Source organism: Rattus rattus, chromosome 2 (assembly GCF_011064425.1).
Source record: "Rattus rattus isolate New Zealand chromosome 2, Rrattus_CSIRO_v1, whole genome shotgun sequence".
Classification (NCBI taxonomy): domain Eukaryota; kingdom Metazoa; phylum Chordata; class Mammalia; order Rodentia; family Muridae; genus Rattus; species Rattus rattus.
The window spans coordinates 160,287,152-160,302,402 of record NC_046155.1 but is presented as its reverse complement, the minus strand read 5'-3'; the positions used below and the strand labels follow the sequence as shown (position 1 = coordinate 160,302,402).

Here is a 15,251-nt window from a genome sequence, read left to right as displayed (position 1 = left end):
AAGTGTGGAGAATACAGAAGGGCTTCCTTCTCCTTACTTGTCACTAAAACCACAAGGCACACAGCCCGCCTAAAGTCAGTTTCTTCACAGGCCTGCCTCTTCTATAAAATGTCAAATAGAAAGATTCTGCCTAGCAGCATGGTGAGAAGGCAGAAACATGTTCCTTCTACGTAGCATCATGGATAAAGTAACTATTTTAACAAAAAATCAAAACACCAAATGTACTCCTCTTGCAAGGGACCTGATATGTGGCCTGATTTCCACCACTGATTTGATGATAATGGAGTCCCAAGATTAAAAAAAATCTAAAGGATCAGTCTACACCTGAAATGTATGTATTTAGGCACAAGGTGTGATGGCTATTCTTGGATGTCAACTTGACTACATCTGGAATTAACTAAAACCCAAACTGTGAGGCGGCTTCTTCTTCTTCTTCTTCTTCTTCTTCTTCTTCTTCTTCTTCTTCTTCTTCTTCTTCTTCTTCTTCTTCTTCTTCTTCTTCTTCTTCTTCTTCTAATTTTCTTTTCTTTTTCTTTCTTTTTTCCTGAGGCTCAAAGATCTTTATTGGCTTCAAACCATGAGTCCATTGGTCTTGAGGACCTCTGTGAAGTTGCAGATTTTCTTCTCTACATTCTTTTCTGCCTGTTTCTGTAGCCTCAAGAGCTGCTTCTTCTTCCAGTAGTGGATCTTGGCCTTTTCCTTCTGTTTCTCCTCTGGAGTGGCTGTCACTGTCTGGTACCCCCTCCCCCCACCCCCAACCTCAAGAGTCAGCTGCCCCAGGTAAGCAAACTTTCTGGTAGGCTTCAGTCGCACAACCTTGAGGGCAGCAGGGACCACCATCCGTTTTTCTTGTCATAATAGGGTGGAAGGGTCCCGTCCAACACCTTGAGGTGTTCCAGGGCAGCCTGGGCTCTCTTGGTCTTGTGGGGGCAGCATGCCTTGCACAGTGCACCAAAAAATGCAGCTCGGGGCTTGGAAGTGGTAGTGGTTTCTGTAGAAATTTCCAGAAATGTTGATGCCCTCACAGCATACAACCACCACCTTCTGGCCCAGAGTACCTGCTTGGCCACAAAGGCCACCAGGCGGCTCAGAAGATGGCCTCACCTTCCAATACCTCCAATACCTGCCCCTCTGACATCTTCGGCAGTCGCCTGGGAAAGTGAGGGTTTTTTTCTTTCATGTATGTATGTATGTATGTATGTATGTATGTATGTATGTATGTATGTATTCTTTTTATGTTGTAAGTACACTGTTTCTATCTTTAGACACACCAGAAGTCATAAGATCCCATTACAGATGGTTGTGAGCCACCATGTGGTTGCTGGGAATTGAACTCAGGACCTTTGGAAGAGTGGTTAAGAGTGCTCTTAACCACTGAGCCACTTCTTGTGGGAAGATCTACTTTTTTGCCTTTGCTAAAATAAAGTTTTATTTTGGAAGGCAGTAAGGACGGAGGAAGTAAAAGTGTGCAGGTGTAGATTCCAAACCAGCAATGGTCTTTATCAGGCCAAAAAGTTGAATTCTTCAGTAACCCTGATCTGATGTTAGTTCCCTGGAGAGATTTTTTCCCATAAGCCATCTTTATTTTTTTCTGTATTTCCAGGAAACAGTATATTCTCTGGAGATGGGAATTTTTAAAAGAACATCAGGGTAGATCTAATATGTTCAACAAAGTGTGGGGGAAAAGGGGGACTCAGCCAGAGGAGATGTAGGAAATTTCTCTAGGATTTGCTTGTTATCTTGCTGCAACCAGAAATCCACATGTGGGAACAGCGTCCGGGAACACGGGCCTATTATTCGAAGTCGTTCTGTCTTTGCAGCATAAATGCACTGGGCCTCCCCCTAAGGCTCTCGCAGCGGTGCAGTTGCTCCTCTGGGCCACGGGGAAGATCTACTTTTATTCTGGATCTTTGAGGTGGGAAGATACACTGTTAATCCAGATCTTTTGAGGTAGGACTATCTACTTTTAATCTGGTCCACACCGTCTGTGTCAGCCTATACGAAGGACATGGGAGAAGGAAACTTGCCCTTTCTCTTTACCTGCTTGCTTGCTCTCAGTAGCCAAGTCTGTTCTCTCACTAGCATTAGAGTCTACTTCTGGATTCCAGCATGTGTAACGACCAGATGAGACATGCAGCCTCGTGGACTGAATACGTACTGGATTCTTGAACCTTTCATTTGTAGACAGCCATTGGTGGACTAGCTGGGTCCACCAATATATGTGGTGTGTGTGTGTGTGTGTGTGTGTGTGTGTGTGTGTGTGTGTGTGTGTGTGTGTGTAAACCTTTCCTCCTTCAAGTTGTTTTGCAGATCCAGTACACAGGGGAAATGGAGGTAGTGTACAAGTACATGAACTGTGGGAAGAAAGAAAGGCAGGTCTAACAGTGCTGTGCCCCGGAGGCCTGAGATTTTGTTCTTTCTCAACTCCTCCCCATTTTCTGTTTAGTCTAAATTTAACTAGGTGCATACTTTTTCTTTTTGAGACTGGTTCTCACTAAGTAACCCTGGTTAGCCTGGAGCTTTCTATATAGACCAGGCTGGCCTTGAACTCACAAGGACCCACTTATCTGTGCCTCCCAAGTACTGGGATTAAAGATGTGCACCACCAATATTCAAAGATATCCACTTCTCACAATAGAAAGAAACCTCACTAATGTAGCAATTAGAAATATCTGCCAATCATTGCATCAAGAAAGAGAAGACAGTGGCACGGGATCCCTGATCACTATAGCATGTGGGTGGACTTCAGGTACCCCCAAACTTGTGTCAGACAAAACCCTTTCTGCTCTGGGTGTCTCATAATTAATAATTATTTTCATAATTGTGTTTCCGGCTCTTCCAGATTCCAGTCTTAATAGCATCTGGAGCTCCTGGAGACCACAGTAACCATCTAGTTCCTTTTATGAAAAATACCAAACTGGGACTATGCAAGGACAGCTTCTGGTGGCATTAGCTACTTATATCTGGGAAAATGACAACACAGAGCTCTGGAACCAAAATTACTAAGAGTTCTGAAGCTGTTGTAGCAAAACATGAAACGGAGCATGGAGCATGTCAGGGTCTGGCCTGAGAAACTGCACGAGCTAGGCCTGTGCACCTCCCCTGTGCTGCTGGGCCATGCGCAGGCTGGATCTATAAAGCCTGCCCTATGCCCCCTTGTCCTTCACTTCTTTGAAATAGTCAGTCTTTTGTAGGGGAAGAGGGAAAGTCATGCAGGCACTTATTGGCTGAAGACTTGGTTACATTGTCGAGAGGTTTTAACTCGATCCTCAGGAAATCAGCCATTTCCTTGTCTTCTTCCTGTTCCCTGGGAAGGAAGAAAAGAGGGAAATAAAGTCAGTGAGGAAAACACCAAGGAGGCTCAGTAAGAGGCTAAGGTGAGGAGATATGTGTTGAGCTTTTTGAGTGGTGTGAATGTTATTATGTCACACACACACACACACACACTCACACACACACTCACATACACACACATAGACACTCACACACACAAAAACACACACAAACGCACACACACACACACACACACACACTCACACACACACATACACACACACACACACACACACATATATATATATATATATATATATGTATGGTAAAACATACCTGTGTTAGGTGAACCCTATGTCTGAATGAAGTCACACATCACTGTATAAATAAATGTTGGCCCAGAGATAGAGACACCTCAAGGCAGAAATAGGGATATTCTAGGACCGAGGCTCCCTACTGGGGTTCAGTGACCTGGGAGGCATTCCTGTGCCTTCAAGCTGGCCAAGACACTCTGATTCCCACAAGATTCAGGGTTCATCTCAAAAAAGTCATCTCTGCCTTCAAGGTTGCCAGGAATAAATGGGTTTTGTGCAGCCCAGCTAACTCTGGCGAGGTCCTCGGAGAAAACATGATGAAGAGGAAGTTGCCCCCTGCATGGAGAGAGACTCCAAAGACTTTGTCCTGGGATGAAAATATCCAAGACACAGCTGCACCCAGGCCTGGCATCCTGGGGCCCTCTAGTCGTGGTGAAGCTCCAGGACCAGGGGCTCCCAGCCCAAGATTGGCAGGCACAGTAGACAGGAAACTATAAGAGGGGAAGGAAAGGGGAGGAAAGCCCAAACCTGGGCACGTGGTGGAGGTTGCCATGGGGACAGGTTTCTATACATATTGACAAGTTTTGAGAGTTGCTTTGATGCATCCAGATGATGTATAACTTTGTTCTCTATCACATGATATAATTCCTTCCTGTCCACCTGCCTGAATGGCAATCAGCTAAGACATACAGGACTTGGCAAGATTTTGGAGGATGAAACTGTTGTTCTCTTGACTATGAAATGGGTTCTCAGGTCAGAAGGGTTCGGTGTATGCAGAGCAATGGTAGAGGCAAAGCCGTAAATCCCAGGAACAGACAGTGGTTTTGTGGGGTGGAACAGGGAGTAGAGGCTTGGGATCTGATGGCCTAGAGCCCACCTTTACCGTTCCATCTCAGCATCATCCATCAGGAAGTCTCTCTTCTGTACCAGTCTGTGGAGCTCCTGGATTAACTCATCCTCTCTCTGCTTCTGCAGCTCGGTTTTTTCTTTTTCTGGGAGGGAGAAAGCAGTGAGGCAGCTATGCTGGTGCATGCTTGCAATCCCAGAACTCAGGATGTTGAGGCAGGAGAGTGTGAGTTTGGAGCTAGACTGGAACAACACATGAGACCCTATCTCAAGACAGAACAAAACAGGCAGGGAGCAGGAGTAGTGGAAACAGGGAGTTGAGGGGACAAGATTGGACACTACTTCATCCTCTGGGTATACTTGAAGAGGCACATGACCTCTTGTGTGTTTATGCGTGTAAATGAGAATACATATTTGTCTGGGTGCTCATTCATGTCTGTGGATGCAGGTGGAGGCTAGTGGCCAACGCTGGGTGTTGTGTTAGGTAGTTCCATGTTAAATTGATAAGAACGAAAGTCACCCGAGAGGAGGAAGCCTCTGTTTAGAATATGCCTCCAGAAGATCTGGCTGTAGGTAAGCCTGGAGGGCATCCTCTTAATTAATTATTGACGGGGGAAGGCCTAGGGAAGACCTTCTAGCCCACTGTGGGTGGTGGCATCCCTAGGCTGGTGGTCCTCAGTTCTATAAGAAAGTAAGTTGAGCAAGCCACGAGGAGCAGGGGGCTGTAAGCAGCACTCCTCTGTGGCCTCTGCATCACCTCCTGCTTCCAGGTTCCTGCCCTGTTTGAGTTCATGTCCTGCCTTCCTTCGACGATGAACGATGATTTGGAAGTGTAAGCCATTTTCCTCCTCAAGCTTCTTTGCTCATGGTGTTTCATTATAGCAATAGTAACGCTTGCTAGGGCAGGAGTTGTTCCTCAGGTTCTATCTACTAGCTTTTGTTTGTTTGCTCTTGTTGTTGTTGTTGTTTGGGGTAGGTGTTATTGTTGTTGATTTTAGAGACAGGGTTTCTCTACAAGGCCCTGGCTGTCCTGGAGCTTATTATATAGACTAAGATGGCCTTGAACTCACAAATATCCACCTGCCTCTGCCTCCTAAGTGCTGGTATTAAAGGCCACCATTGTTAGCATTTCCTCTAGGCTCTGCCCATAAGTTACCTAGCAACAGCCAGGTATAATCCCTATAAAAATGAAATTGTGTGTGTGTGTGTGTGTGTGCGTGTCCCTTTCTCCACACCCCCCATCTTCAACAAGCTGTCATTAGCAGATAAGTCCATAAACCCTCAACATAGAACAGCTCCCTATTATCTCTTACAACCTGAGACCCTGGCCTCCTACCTTAGGACCCCGTTCTGAGTCATCACTGTTTTCTGAGTATCTCCAAGGCTAAGCTCCAAGGTTTGCAACAGAGACATCTGATTGGGTGAGCAGTAGGTATTCAGTAAGTGCAATGTCCCTCCAACTTCCTGTGCCAACAAAAGCTGGGGTCATGCTTTGGGAGCCTTGAGACTAAGCTGCAGTCTAGATTGGCCTGTGGACATGGATTCAGTTCTGTTGGTGTCTTGTTTGCTAATGTGACTGCACTGTGCTCCTTCTTGTATGTATTTTACAGGTGTAGGAACAGAGGTTTGGAATAGTCATGATATAGGATCTAAGGGATGGCTCAGTTGGTTAGCTGCTTGCCTTTAGAGTCTGAGGGCTTGAGTTCAATCCCCAGGACTCACAGAAGAAAAAAAAAACAGGCATAGTTGTACCTACTTAAAATCTTTGTGCTGGTAAAGTGGAGACAAGCATATCCTTGAATTTCAATGGCCATCCAGTCTGGTCTAATTAACGGGCAACTGAGAGACCCTGTGTCAAGGAAGGTGGACAGTGTTCCTGGAGATCTGACACATTAGATGGGCACACGCTCACGCCATATTTACATATGTCTTCCATAGGGTTTCTATTGCTGTGACAAAACACCATGAACAAAAAAGCAAGTTGGGTAGGAAAGGGTTTATTCAGCTCACACTTCCACATTGCTGTTCATCACCAAAGGAAGTCAGGACAGGAACTCAAACAGGGAAGGATCCTGGAGGCAGGAGCTGATGCAGACGCCATAGAAAGGTGCTACTTACTGGCTTCCCCATGGCTTGCTCAGCCTGCTTTCTTACAGAACCCAGGACAAACTGCCCAGGGATGGCCCCACCCACAATGGGCTGGGCCCTCCCTTATTGATCACTGATTGAGGAAATGCCTTACAGCTGGATCTCATGGAGGCATTTCCTCAACTGAAGCTCCTTCCTCTGGGTTGACTCTAGCTTGTGTAAGGTTGACACCAGCCAGTACAACATGTGGCCCTGCATATCCTCTTGTATACATTAAATCACTTTAAGGTTGCCTGTAACATGAAACACGACACACATACTAAGTAAACAGTTATCATCGGTATCTTCCAGGGATCTTGACAAGAAAAGGCCAGTATAAATTTCAGTGGGGATATTATTTTTCCAGGGGGCTGAATCTATGGATGTATAACCCACAAGACACATGGAACTTCCTGGAAGGGAAGGCAGGGTAAAGCTTTCCCACTGACAGAAATGCCACCACTGGGTGCGTCAAGCATGGATGGTCTGCAGCACTTGGGCACTGACTGTCACCCATTGGGTGAGGGTACATGGCTTCTGTGGGTGGAGCCCAGGCGTGACTCCCTAGACTTCAGACTGCACTACAGAGTCCTCTCTGCCTTATTCTCCAGGGGAGCACTGGCCCCCACGGACTCTCACAAGGAGTCTGGCAGTTCCTTTCCCACCCCCAGGACTCTGATGTTCTCAAGAGGCCTTTGCAGCCCTTAGCTAGAGCCACCAGATGATTCTAGGTGTGCTAGGTTTCTGACGGATAGCTGTCTGGGGTTGATCACCTACCTATTCCAGTTCTCCTTTAGCTGAGCGCTCCCCGGGCTCTACTGGAGTCTCAGCCACAGCACTTCCGGCCAAGGGAGGAGCTACCTCTTCAAACTTACTCTGTGGAACCTTACTAACCGGTACCTCCTCAAGTCTCCAAGCTGAGGCCAATGTTCCTCACCCATCAAGCACACCCTTCATACTAGCGTTTCCCACCAACCTCCTAGCACCATGTGCCTATTCCCTGCTGCAACCCTCAGCTTGGCAACGTTGCCTCACCTACTCAGGGTCAGGTCCCAAAGAAACTCAGGACGAAGGGCTGACTGAGATCAAAGCAGATGCTGGCTGCCAGGTCCTTCCAGCAGCACAAGGACCTATTACAGAGTCCTGGCTCCTCTTAGCCCCTGCCACCCCAACCCCTACCCTAAATGTCTTGAGCCCAGGTTGTGGACTCTGCTTCCCTTCTCCTAGATTCTCTTTTTCCTATATAACTCAGCCATCTTGCCCATGCATGCTCTCTTGATTCTCTAGGTTTTAAGGAGCGCTCTCTCTCTCTCTCTCTCTCTCTCTCTCTCTCTCTCTCTCTCTCTCTCTCTCTCTCTAATCTTTATTAACTTGAGTATTTCTTATTTACATTTTGACTGTTATTCCCCTTCCTGGTTTCCGGGCCAACATCCCCCAACCCCTCCCCCTCCCCTTCTACATGAGCTTCCCTCCCGATCCTCCCCCCATTACCACCTCCCCAAAAAATCACATTCACTGGGGTTCAGTCTTGGCAGGACCAAGGGCTTCCCCTTCCACTGGTGCTCTTACTAGGCTGTTCATTGCTACCTATGAGGTTGGAGCCCAGGGTCAGTCCATGTATAGTCTTTAGGTAGTGGCTTAGTCCCTGGAAGCTCTGGTTGGTTGGCATTGTTGTTCATATGGGGTCTCGAGCCCCTTCAAGCTCTTCCAGTCCTTTCTCTGATTCCTTCAATGGGGGTCCCGTTCTCAGTTCAGTGTTTTGCTGCTGGCATTCGCCTATGTATTTGCCATATTCTGGCTGTGTCTCTCGGGAGAGATCTACATCCGGTTCCTGTCGGCCTGCACTTCTTTGCTTCATCCATCTTATCTAGTTTGGTGGCTGTATATGTATGGGCCACATGTGGGGCAGGCTCTGAATGGGTGTTCCTTCAGCCTCTGTTCTAAACTTTGCTTCCCTATTCCCTGCCAAGGGTATTCTTGTTCCCCTTTTAAAGAAGGAGTGAAGCATTCACATTTTGATCATCCTTCTTGAGTTTCATGTGTTCTGTGCATCTAGGGTAATTCGAGCATTTGGGCTAATAGCCACTTATCCATGTGAGGGCTTTTCTTACTCAGGCTAGCTGAAGTGGGAAGACTGATGTCAAATGTGACTGTCACCTTCTGGTTGCAGCACACGTAAAAGATGTAAGAGTAAAGCTTTGGTTTTGGCCTATTATTATCAACCATTGTGAATTTAGCTACCTTGTTGCTACTTCTGTGGCTGTTACATCCCTGTACAGCTATTAGAGCAGCATTCTTTGGTCTTCCAGTATGAACAGGAATCTGCCAGGCCCTCGGGACCAGGCTGAGACTACTGAGGTATCTAGCCTCATAGACTGAGCAGTTACTGGGTCCTCAGCCTCTCCAGTATGCAGAGGCCACTGTTGGACTCCTGAGAGTAAGTCAGTTTAATAAATCCCCTTTAAATTCTATGGATTCTGTTCCTCTGAAAGCCCTGACTTACACAACAGGCACGTGACTGGTTAGCCCTTTGATAAGCACAAGGCCCATAGGACAGGTAACTCAGAGTGTTTGGAGAGGAAAGTCATTTAAGGGGAAAGGAGTCAGATAATCAGTACCATTGATAACCGATAGATGTAGGTTTGACTCCAATATTACAGCCCGTGACTGGTCTACTCCCCCTGTTCCCACACATGATAAAAATGGCAATAATGGCCTCTGAGCCAAAGCGATGCTTGACCCAAAGTGTACGTTTACCGCAGAGCTAATCATACTTGGGCAGCTCTGTCATACCTTTGCGGTGCTGCGGTTCAGATGCAGGTCTCTGCACGTACTAGGAAAGTGTTCTGCCGCTCAACCGTTCCCCTCAGGCCATCCTGAGATTGATGTTAGGTCTATTACTCTTCCATTCTCAAAGAAAGAGAAACTCAGTCTTGTGATATAAAGAGGCTCACCTGGCAAACTCTCGTTGCCGGGTTATAGAATTTTTTTCCTTTAAACTTCTATTTACATGGTACCTTTTATGAAAACTTGAAGCCTTTAATATATTTCCTATTAATAATCGATCCATCTCCTCATTTATTAGTGCCAATGGTCCTAGAAAACCAAGGATATGGTTCATATCTATTAGATGATCGCTGCTTCAAATTATATGTTGTAGTTAGTTGTATAAATATCAAAAAGTGATGCCATCTTAAGGATACCCTTACAGATTAATACTGATAATATTCCATCATATGTCTCCAGTACAGTGCAACAATTTTTTAAAAACATTGAACGTAAAGTGTGTTACAGATATACCTTAAAATCCTACAGGCCAAGCAATTGCAGAAAGAGCTAACTTCACTTTAAAGTAAACATTCCTAAAATAAAAGGGGGCTAGGAAGTCTCCCAAAGATAGATTACATAATTCTTTATTAACTTACCTTTTTAAAATGTCAATGAGACAGGTAGCACAGCTGATGAAAGACATGGGTTTTAGAAAGGACTGCTGAATTAAATCAGTCTGCCTACTTTGAGGATGTGTTAATCTCAGAATGGAAGTCAGGAAATGTGTTGTGTTGGGGAAGAGGATATGGTTTTACCTCTTACAGGAAATGAAAGGCTGTGAATTCCTTACAATAAAGAGACTTGATCTTGGAGGACCTCCTGAAAATCTTGGCTGCTGACAGGGAAAGCGAGGAAGAAGAGGACAACAAAACAGGTGGTGCAGTGCTGGCCTCCTACGTGGGAACAGCTCAGAGACTGCTGAGACATGAATCTCTGCTTGGAAGCCAGTGAATCCTTTTGGCCACACGGCACTCATGACTTATTCCGTGTCATCCTTTCAGATGGCAGATGGGATTTGTAGCACCCCGTTGCAGTCTGGTTTCCGGTCCAAAGAGACTTATAAGATGGAAAGATACCTTTCACCTGCTAAAACACAGAACAGAGAATCATCTTCCGATGACTTGCGATGACATATGTTAAAGCAGAAATGTCCCTGTAATGTTACCTTTAAAAGCTTTCGTGTTTTTAGAACAAAGACGCCAGACATCAAAGAAGACAAAGCAACGAAGACAAAAACAATCCAGTCTGACAGACTGTCTCAGCTGCTGTTTCCTTAAAAGTTGCATCCGGGCCAGCTTCAGAGCAGTTAGCCTCAGGTGGTCCAGTCTCACAAGTAACCTTAGCCAATATCTCAGCTAAGCCCTACACTTTCTTACCCCACAGAGCCAGTTTTCTTATGGTCCCCAAAAGATGACATCACTTCCGACAGAAGGAAGCAATTTAAATTATATGATGCCCTCACTCCTTAGAAGAGGGATGGGTGGGTTTTGGTCATTTGGTGGGTTATGGATGTTTGTTGTTTTTTATTGGATTTGGTTCCAAGTTATTACCAGTCATGGTCAGGGAATACAAAACTGGAAAGGGGGTTAGATTCAGGGACCTTGCTTTTCTTTCTCCTCTCTAGTCTTCCTTTTCTACTATTTATTGTTAGCAGTGAGGGGGAAGAGGATGAAAAGACAAAGAAGGGTGGAGTTTTGTATCTTCTTTTAGGCTAAGAAAGCAACAGTGTTTCTCAAATATTTCAGATTGTTTGGTATGGACTTTTGTATGATGGTAGAAACTTAAGGGTGTATGCGACTCATTTACAATGTAACAAACAGTTCTAATCCCATGGAAGCTATTACTGTCTGCTTTTTAGGATAATTAAGAACTGCAAGTTAGAAGTCAGTAACCTATAAATAATTATATTTGTAGTCATGTTAGATACTAGTTTAGTTAATTATAAAAATAAGCTTTATTTAGCTTCCTCTATATATTTTCATGATCAAACAAAAAAGTTAATAGCTAAAAACGAGCCATGTTTGTCTATTTAGATATACTTAGGTGGTCCTCAAACGCTTCAGAGATCTACAGATTGTGGCATTTATGATGTTTTAGTAATAAAAGGCATTTCATGACAGAGAGACACATCAGCTCCTTGTAGAACACCCACTTGCCTTTGGAGAAGATGATGGGCACCAAGAACCTCCACCTGGAGTTTGCTTCAAATGTGGCAAGTCTGGACACTGGACAAAAGAAAAGCCTACTGTTTACCTCAACAGTTGACAGCATGCTGCTCAAATGTAGACAAGCAGGACACTGGGAAATCAATTTTCCCACCTGGCTGAGACACGGTGAAATAGTCCTTCAAAATTCCTGCTTCACAGAAAAGTCTGTCAGATCTTCTGGGCCTGGTGGCCAAAGGTGGATATCCGACCAACACAGAGGAACCTTGGGTGACTGTCCAGGTGACAAGCAGTCTCCGTCATTTCATTAGATTTGGAAGTCGCTTGCCTTGCACTTCCTATTTACTCAGGTAAAATTTATCCTTCTCAGGTCTCTGATGGGATTTGAAGACTTGATAGTTTTCCTTATTATCAGATTTAAAAAACAAATCTAACAAAAGAGGGGTAAAGTTTTTGAAGATTAAAGACTTAGAAGCTTAAGTTATTTAGGATCTATGAAAGTGGTTTAGGGTATAAGAAAATAATTTAGATACAGAACTTTGAACTCACCAAGATAGGATAGACAGTGGAGTACTTTCTCCAAGGTTACCAAATACAAATGAACTGGCCATTGTCAATGTAATTCTTTTTTTTTTCTCTCAGAAAAGGCTATTTCATACTATTTAGTAACTAATATTCACTCAGCAGCACATAAACGGATGTATTTTATCACCTGATGTTCTACCTCCTGAAGTAAAGATTCCAACAGCTCTGTTTCGTGAGTAAGAGACGTCTTCTGACCCATGAAGGTTATGAGCTTGTTTTTCAGCTGTGTGTCCAACCATGCAGTCATCATCTCCATCGCGTTCCTAATTTCTCGAACATACTCGTCCTTTTGCATTTCTCACCGCTTCTGCATTTCTGTCCACTTCTTGAACTAAGCTGATCAGTTCCGTGAGACCGTTGACGAAGTTTGGCTACCTCTTCGTTCACTTTAGTGACATGCTGTTAATAAATTTCTGCCAAACGGTTTAAACCACGCATTCCTCCCCAAAGTGCACACTGATGGCAGATACACTTCTTACAAGTCCAGCAAAATACAGTAAGTTTTTTCATGGTGATATTCACATTTGTCTTTCTCATTTTCTTCCGCCCAACAACAATTTAGGAGTTCCAATAGCTAGAGTGGAGCACAACAATGAGGAAGGACACTGAGCTATCTGCTCTGTCAGCCAGCAACTAATACAGCTGAAACAACAAAGCTTGGAGCAGTGAGGACACAGTCGGGCATCTTGCAGTTTCTCCATACAAATGAAGCATCGGAAAACCTCAGCAATGCTCCCCACACTCTGCTCATCCATTGCCTCTGGCTCTGGGCAGGGGCCCTAAGCAACCCTCGGAGTCAGTGTCCGTTGTCAGGCTCTGGCCAGAGGTCGCCAGGTCAACTGTACTCAGCAGGCTCCCACGACAGTGCTGTGCCCCATCCGGTCAGGTTCCCCACTAGCTACCCTCTATTTCGCCATTTTTATCTGGGAGCCAGCATTGGGGCAGAGAGGGAAGGACTAGCGCAGTAGCCACAGCGCTTTCCTCCGGACTCAGTAACAGGTCAGCATCCACCAGCAATATAATTCTTCTCTGATAGTTCTCATAATTGTTCTTATTATATAAAGCTTACTGATGTTGGCGATAAAGCCATATCTTGAACTATAAGGGGGAGATATTGGGGTCTTTACATTGTTTGAAAGTATGTCTCTGTGTTTTTAATTGTTAATTCTGTACTGGCAGATAGCTAAGTGTTGGCAGGATTTTGGTATTGTCATTCTATGGTTCACCACTGGTTTTCTATGTGTAAATATTTGACCTTTCTCACCTGTGCAAACAATGAAGGTCAGACAACCCTCATTGCCTAAAGGCAACCCTAAGAGATAGTCTTGCTGCTGATTGGTTCAGACTGAAATATGTTTTGTTTTGTTTTGTTTTTTGTAATAAAGATCTGACAGCAGGACCTGGGACAGGTGGTACAGGGGCAGGACTTCCATGCAGAAGAGAGAGGAGATGTGGGGGACTCAAAGGAAAGACACAGACAGAAGGAGGGAAAGGGGGAGGGGGAGGAAGAGGGAGAGACGGGGTGGGAGAGAGAGAGAGGGAGGGGAGGGAGAGGGAGGGAGAGGAGAGAGAGAGGAGAGAGAGAGAGAGAGAGAGAGAGAGAGATTTTTCTTTTTTGCTTTGCTGGTGTAGAGTTATTTCCTATGTTTTTAAGCGTTTAGTTAACCTCCTTGGATTCCAGTTTTCCTTTTAGTATCTTCATTAGGGCTTGCTTTGTGAGTAGATATTAAGTTTGGTTTTGTCATAGAATATCTTGTTTTCTCCACCTATGGTAAGTTTTGCTTGATATAATAGTGTGGGCTAGCTGACCTCTGTGTACTCTCAGAGTCAGCAAGCAATCTCCCTTCTGGCTTTTAGACTGTTAAGAATTTGGATGTAGTTCTGCTAGGTCTGCCTTTGTTACTTGGCCTTTCCCCTTTCAGCTTTTTTTGTCTTTTTAAAGAACTATTTATTCTATGTATGTCATAGAATATACTATAGCTGTCTTCAGACACACCAGAAGAGGGCATTAGATGCCTTTACAGACGGTTGTGAGTCACCATGTGGTTGCCCAGGAGTTCCAGAAGAGCAGTCTCTATGTTTGTCCATTGAGCTCTCTCTCCAGCCCCGTCCCCATACAGCTTTTAATAGTCTTTCTTTGTCCTGTACATTTACTTATTCGATTATTACTGGGAGGAGTCTCTTTTCTGGTTTAATCTAGTTGGTGTTCTGTAAACATCTTGTGTATTTATAGGCATCTCTTTCTTTATGTTGGGAAAATATTCTTCTGATTTTGTTGAAAATATTTTCTGGGCCTTGGAGATGACAGTCTTCCCCGTCTATGTCTAGTATTCTTTTGTTTGGTCTTTTCATTGAGTCCTAGATGACTTGGATGTTTTTATGTCAGGAACTTTTTAGGTTTAACATTTTCTTTGATCCATATATCGGTTTCTTCAACCATATCTTCTGTTGGTGATGCTTGCTTCTGTTGGTCCTGTTCTTGTCCCTAGGTTTTCAACCTCCAGGATTTTCTTGTTTGTGTTTCCTTTATTGCTGCTATTTTTATTTTCATATTGAATAGTTATATACATTTCTGTCACCTTTTTGGTTGGATTTCCTGTTTTTCTTTAAGGGTTTTGTTCATTTCCTCTTTAAAGGCCTCTATCATCTTTATAAGATTGGACTTGAGGTCATTTTCTTATGATTCTTCTATGTTGGAATATCCAGGGCTTGCTGTAGGAAGATAGCTGGGCTCCGGTGTTGCCATGCTGTATTAGCTCCATTTGATTGTGTTTTTACATTAGCCGTATGGTTGTTCCTGGGGTTGGCTGCATGGTGCTGGTGCTGGCAGGACTCCTTGGGGATGCAGGTAGAGCCATGGGCTTGACAATGTAGCTCAGGGAGTGGCACATTGCTCTCTTCTGTTCTTCCCCCTAGGTGGACCCGAATGATTCTGGGACCCTGCAGGCCTGCTCCATTGGTCAGAGCCACGGACCTGATAACGGAACTCAAGTGAAGAGACTGAAGTTCACTTTGCTGGCTGTGACCCAGGGGTACCTGGAAGGCAGGGGATTGCCAGTGAGTGGTCTAACCAGGATATCCTGGGGCCTGACACACCTCCTCAGGAAGACAG

General features: G+C 44.7%; 1 pseudogene; it reads right to left on the bottom strand.

The window, feature by feature from the left end:
* Nucleotides 1-570: 570 nt before the first annotated feature.
* LOC116894432 lies at nucleotides 571-1,138 on the bottom strand (annotated as a pseudogene).
* Between the last annotated feature and the right edge of the window lie 14,113 nt (nucleotides 1,139-15,251).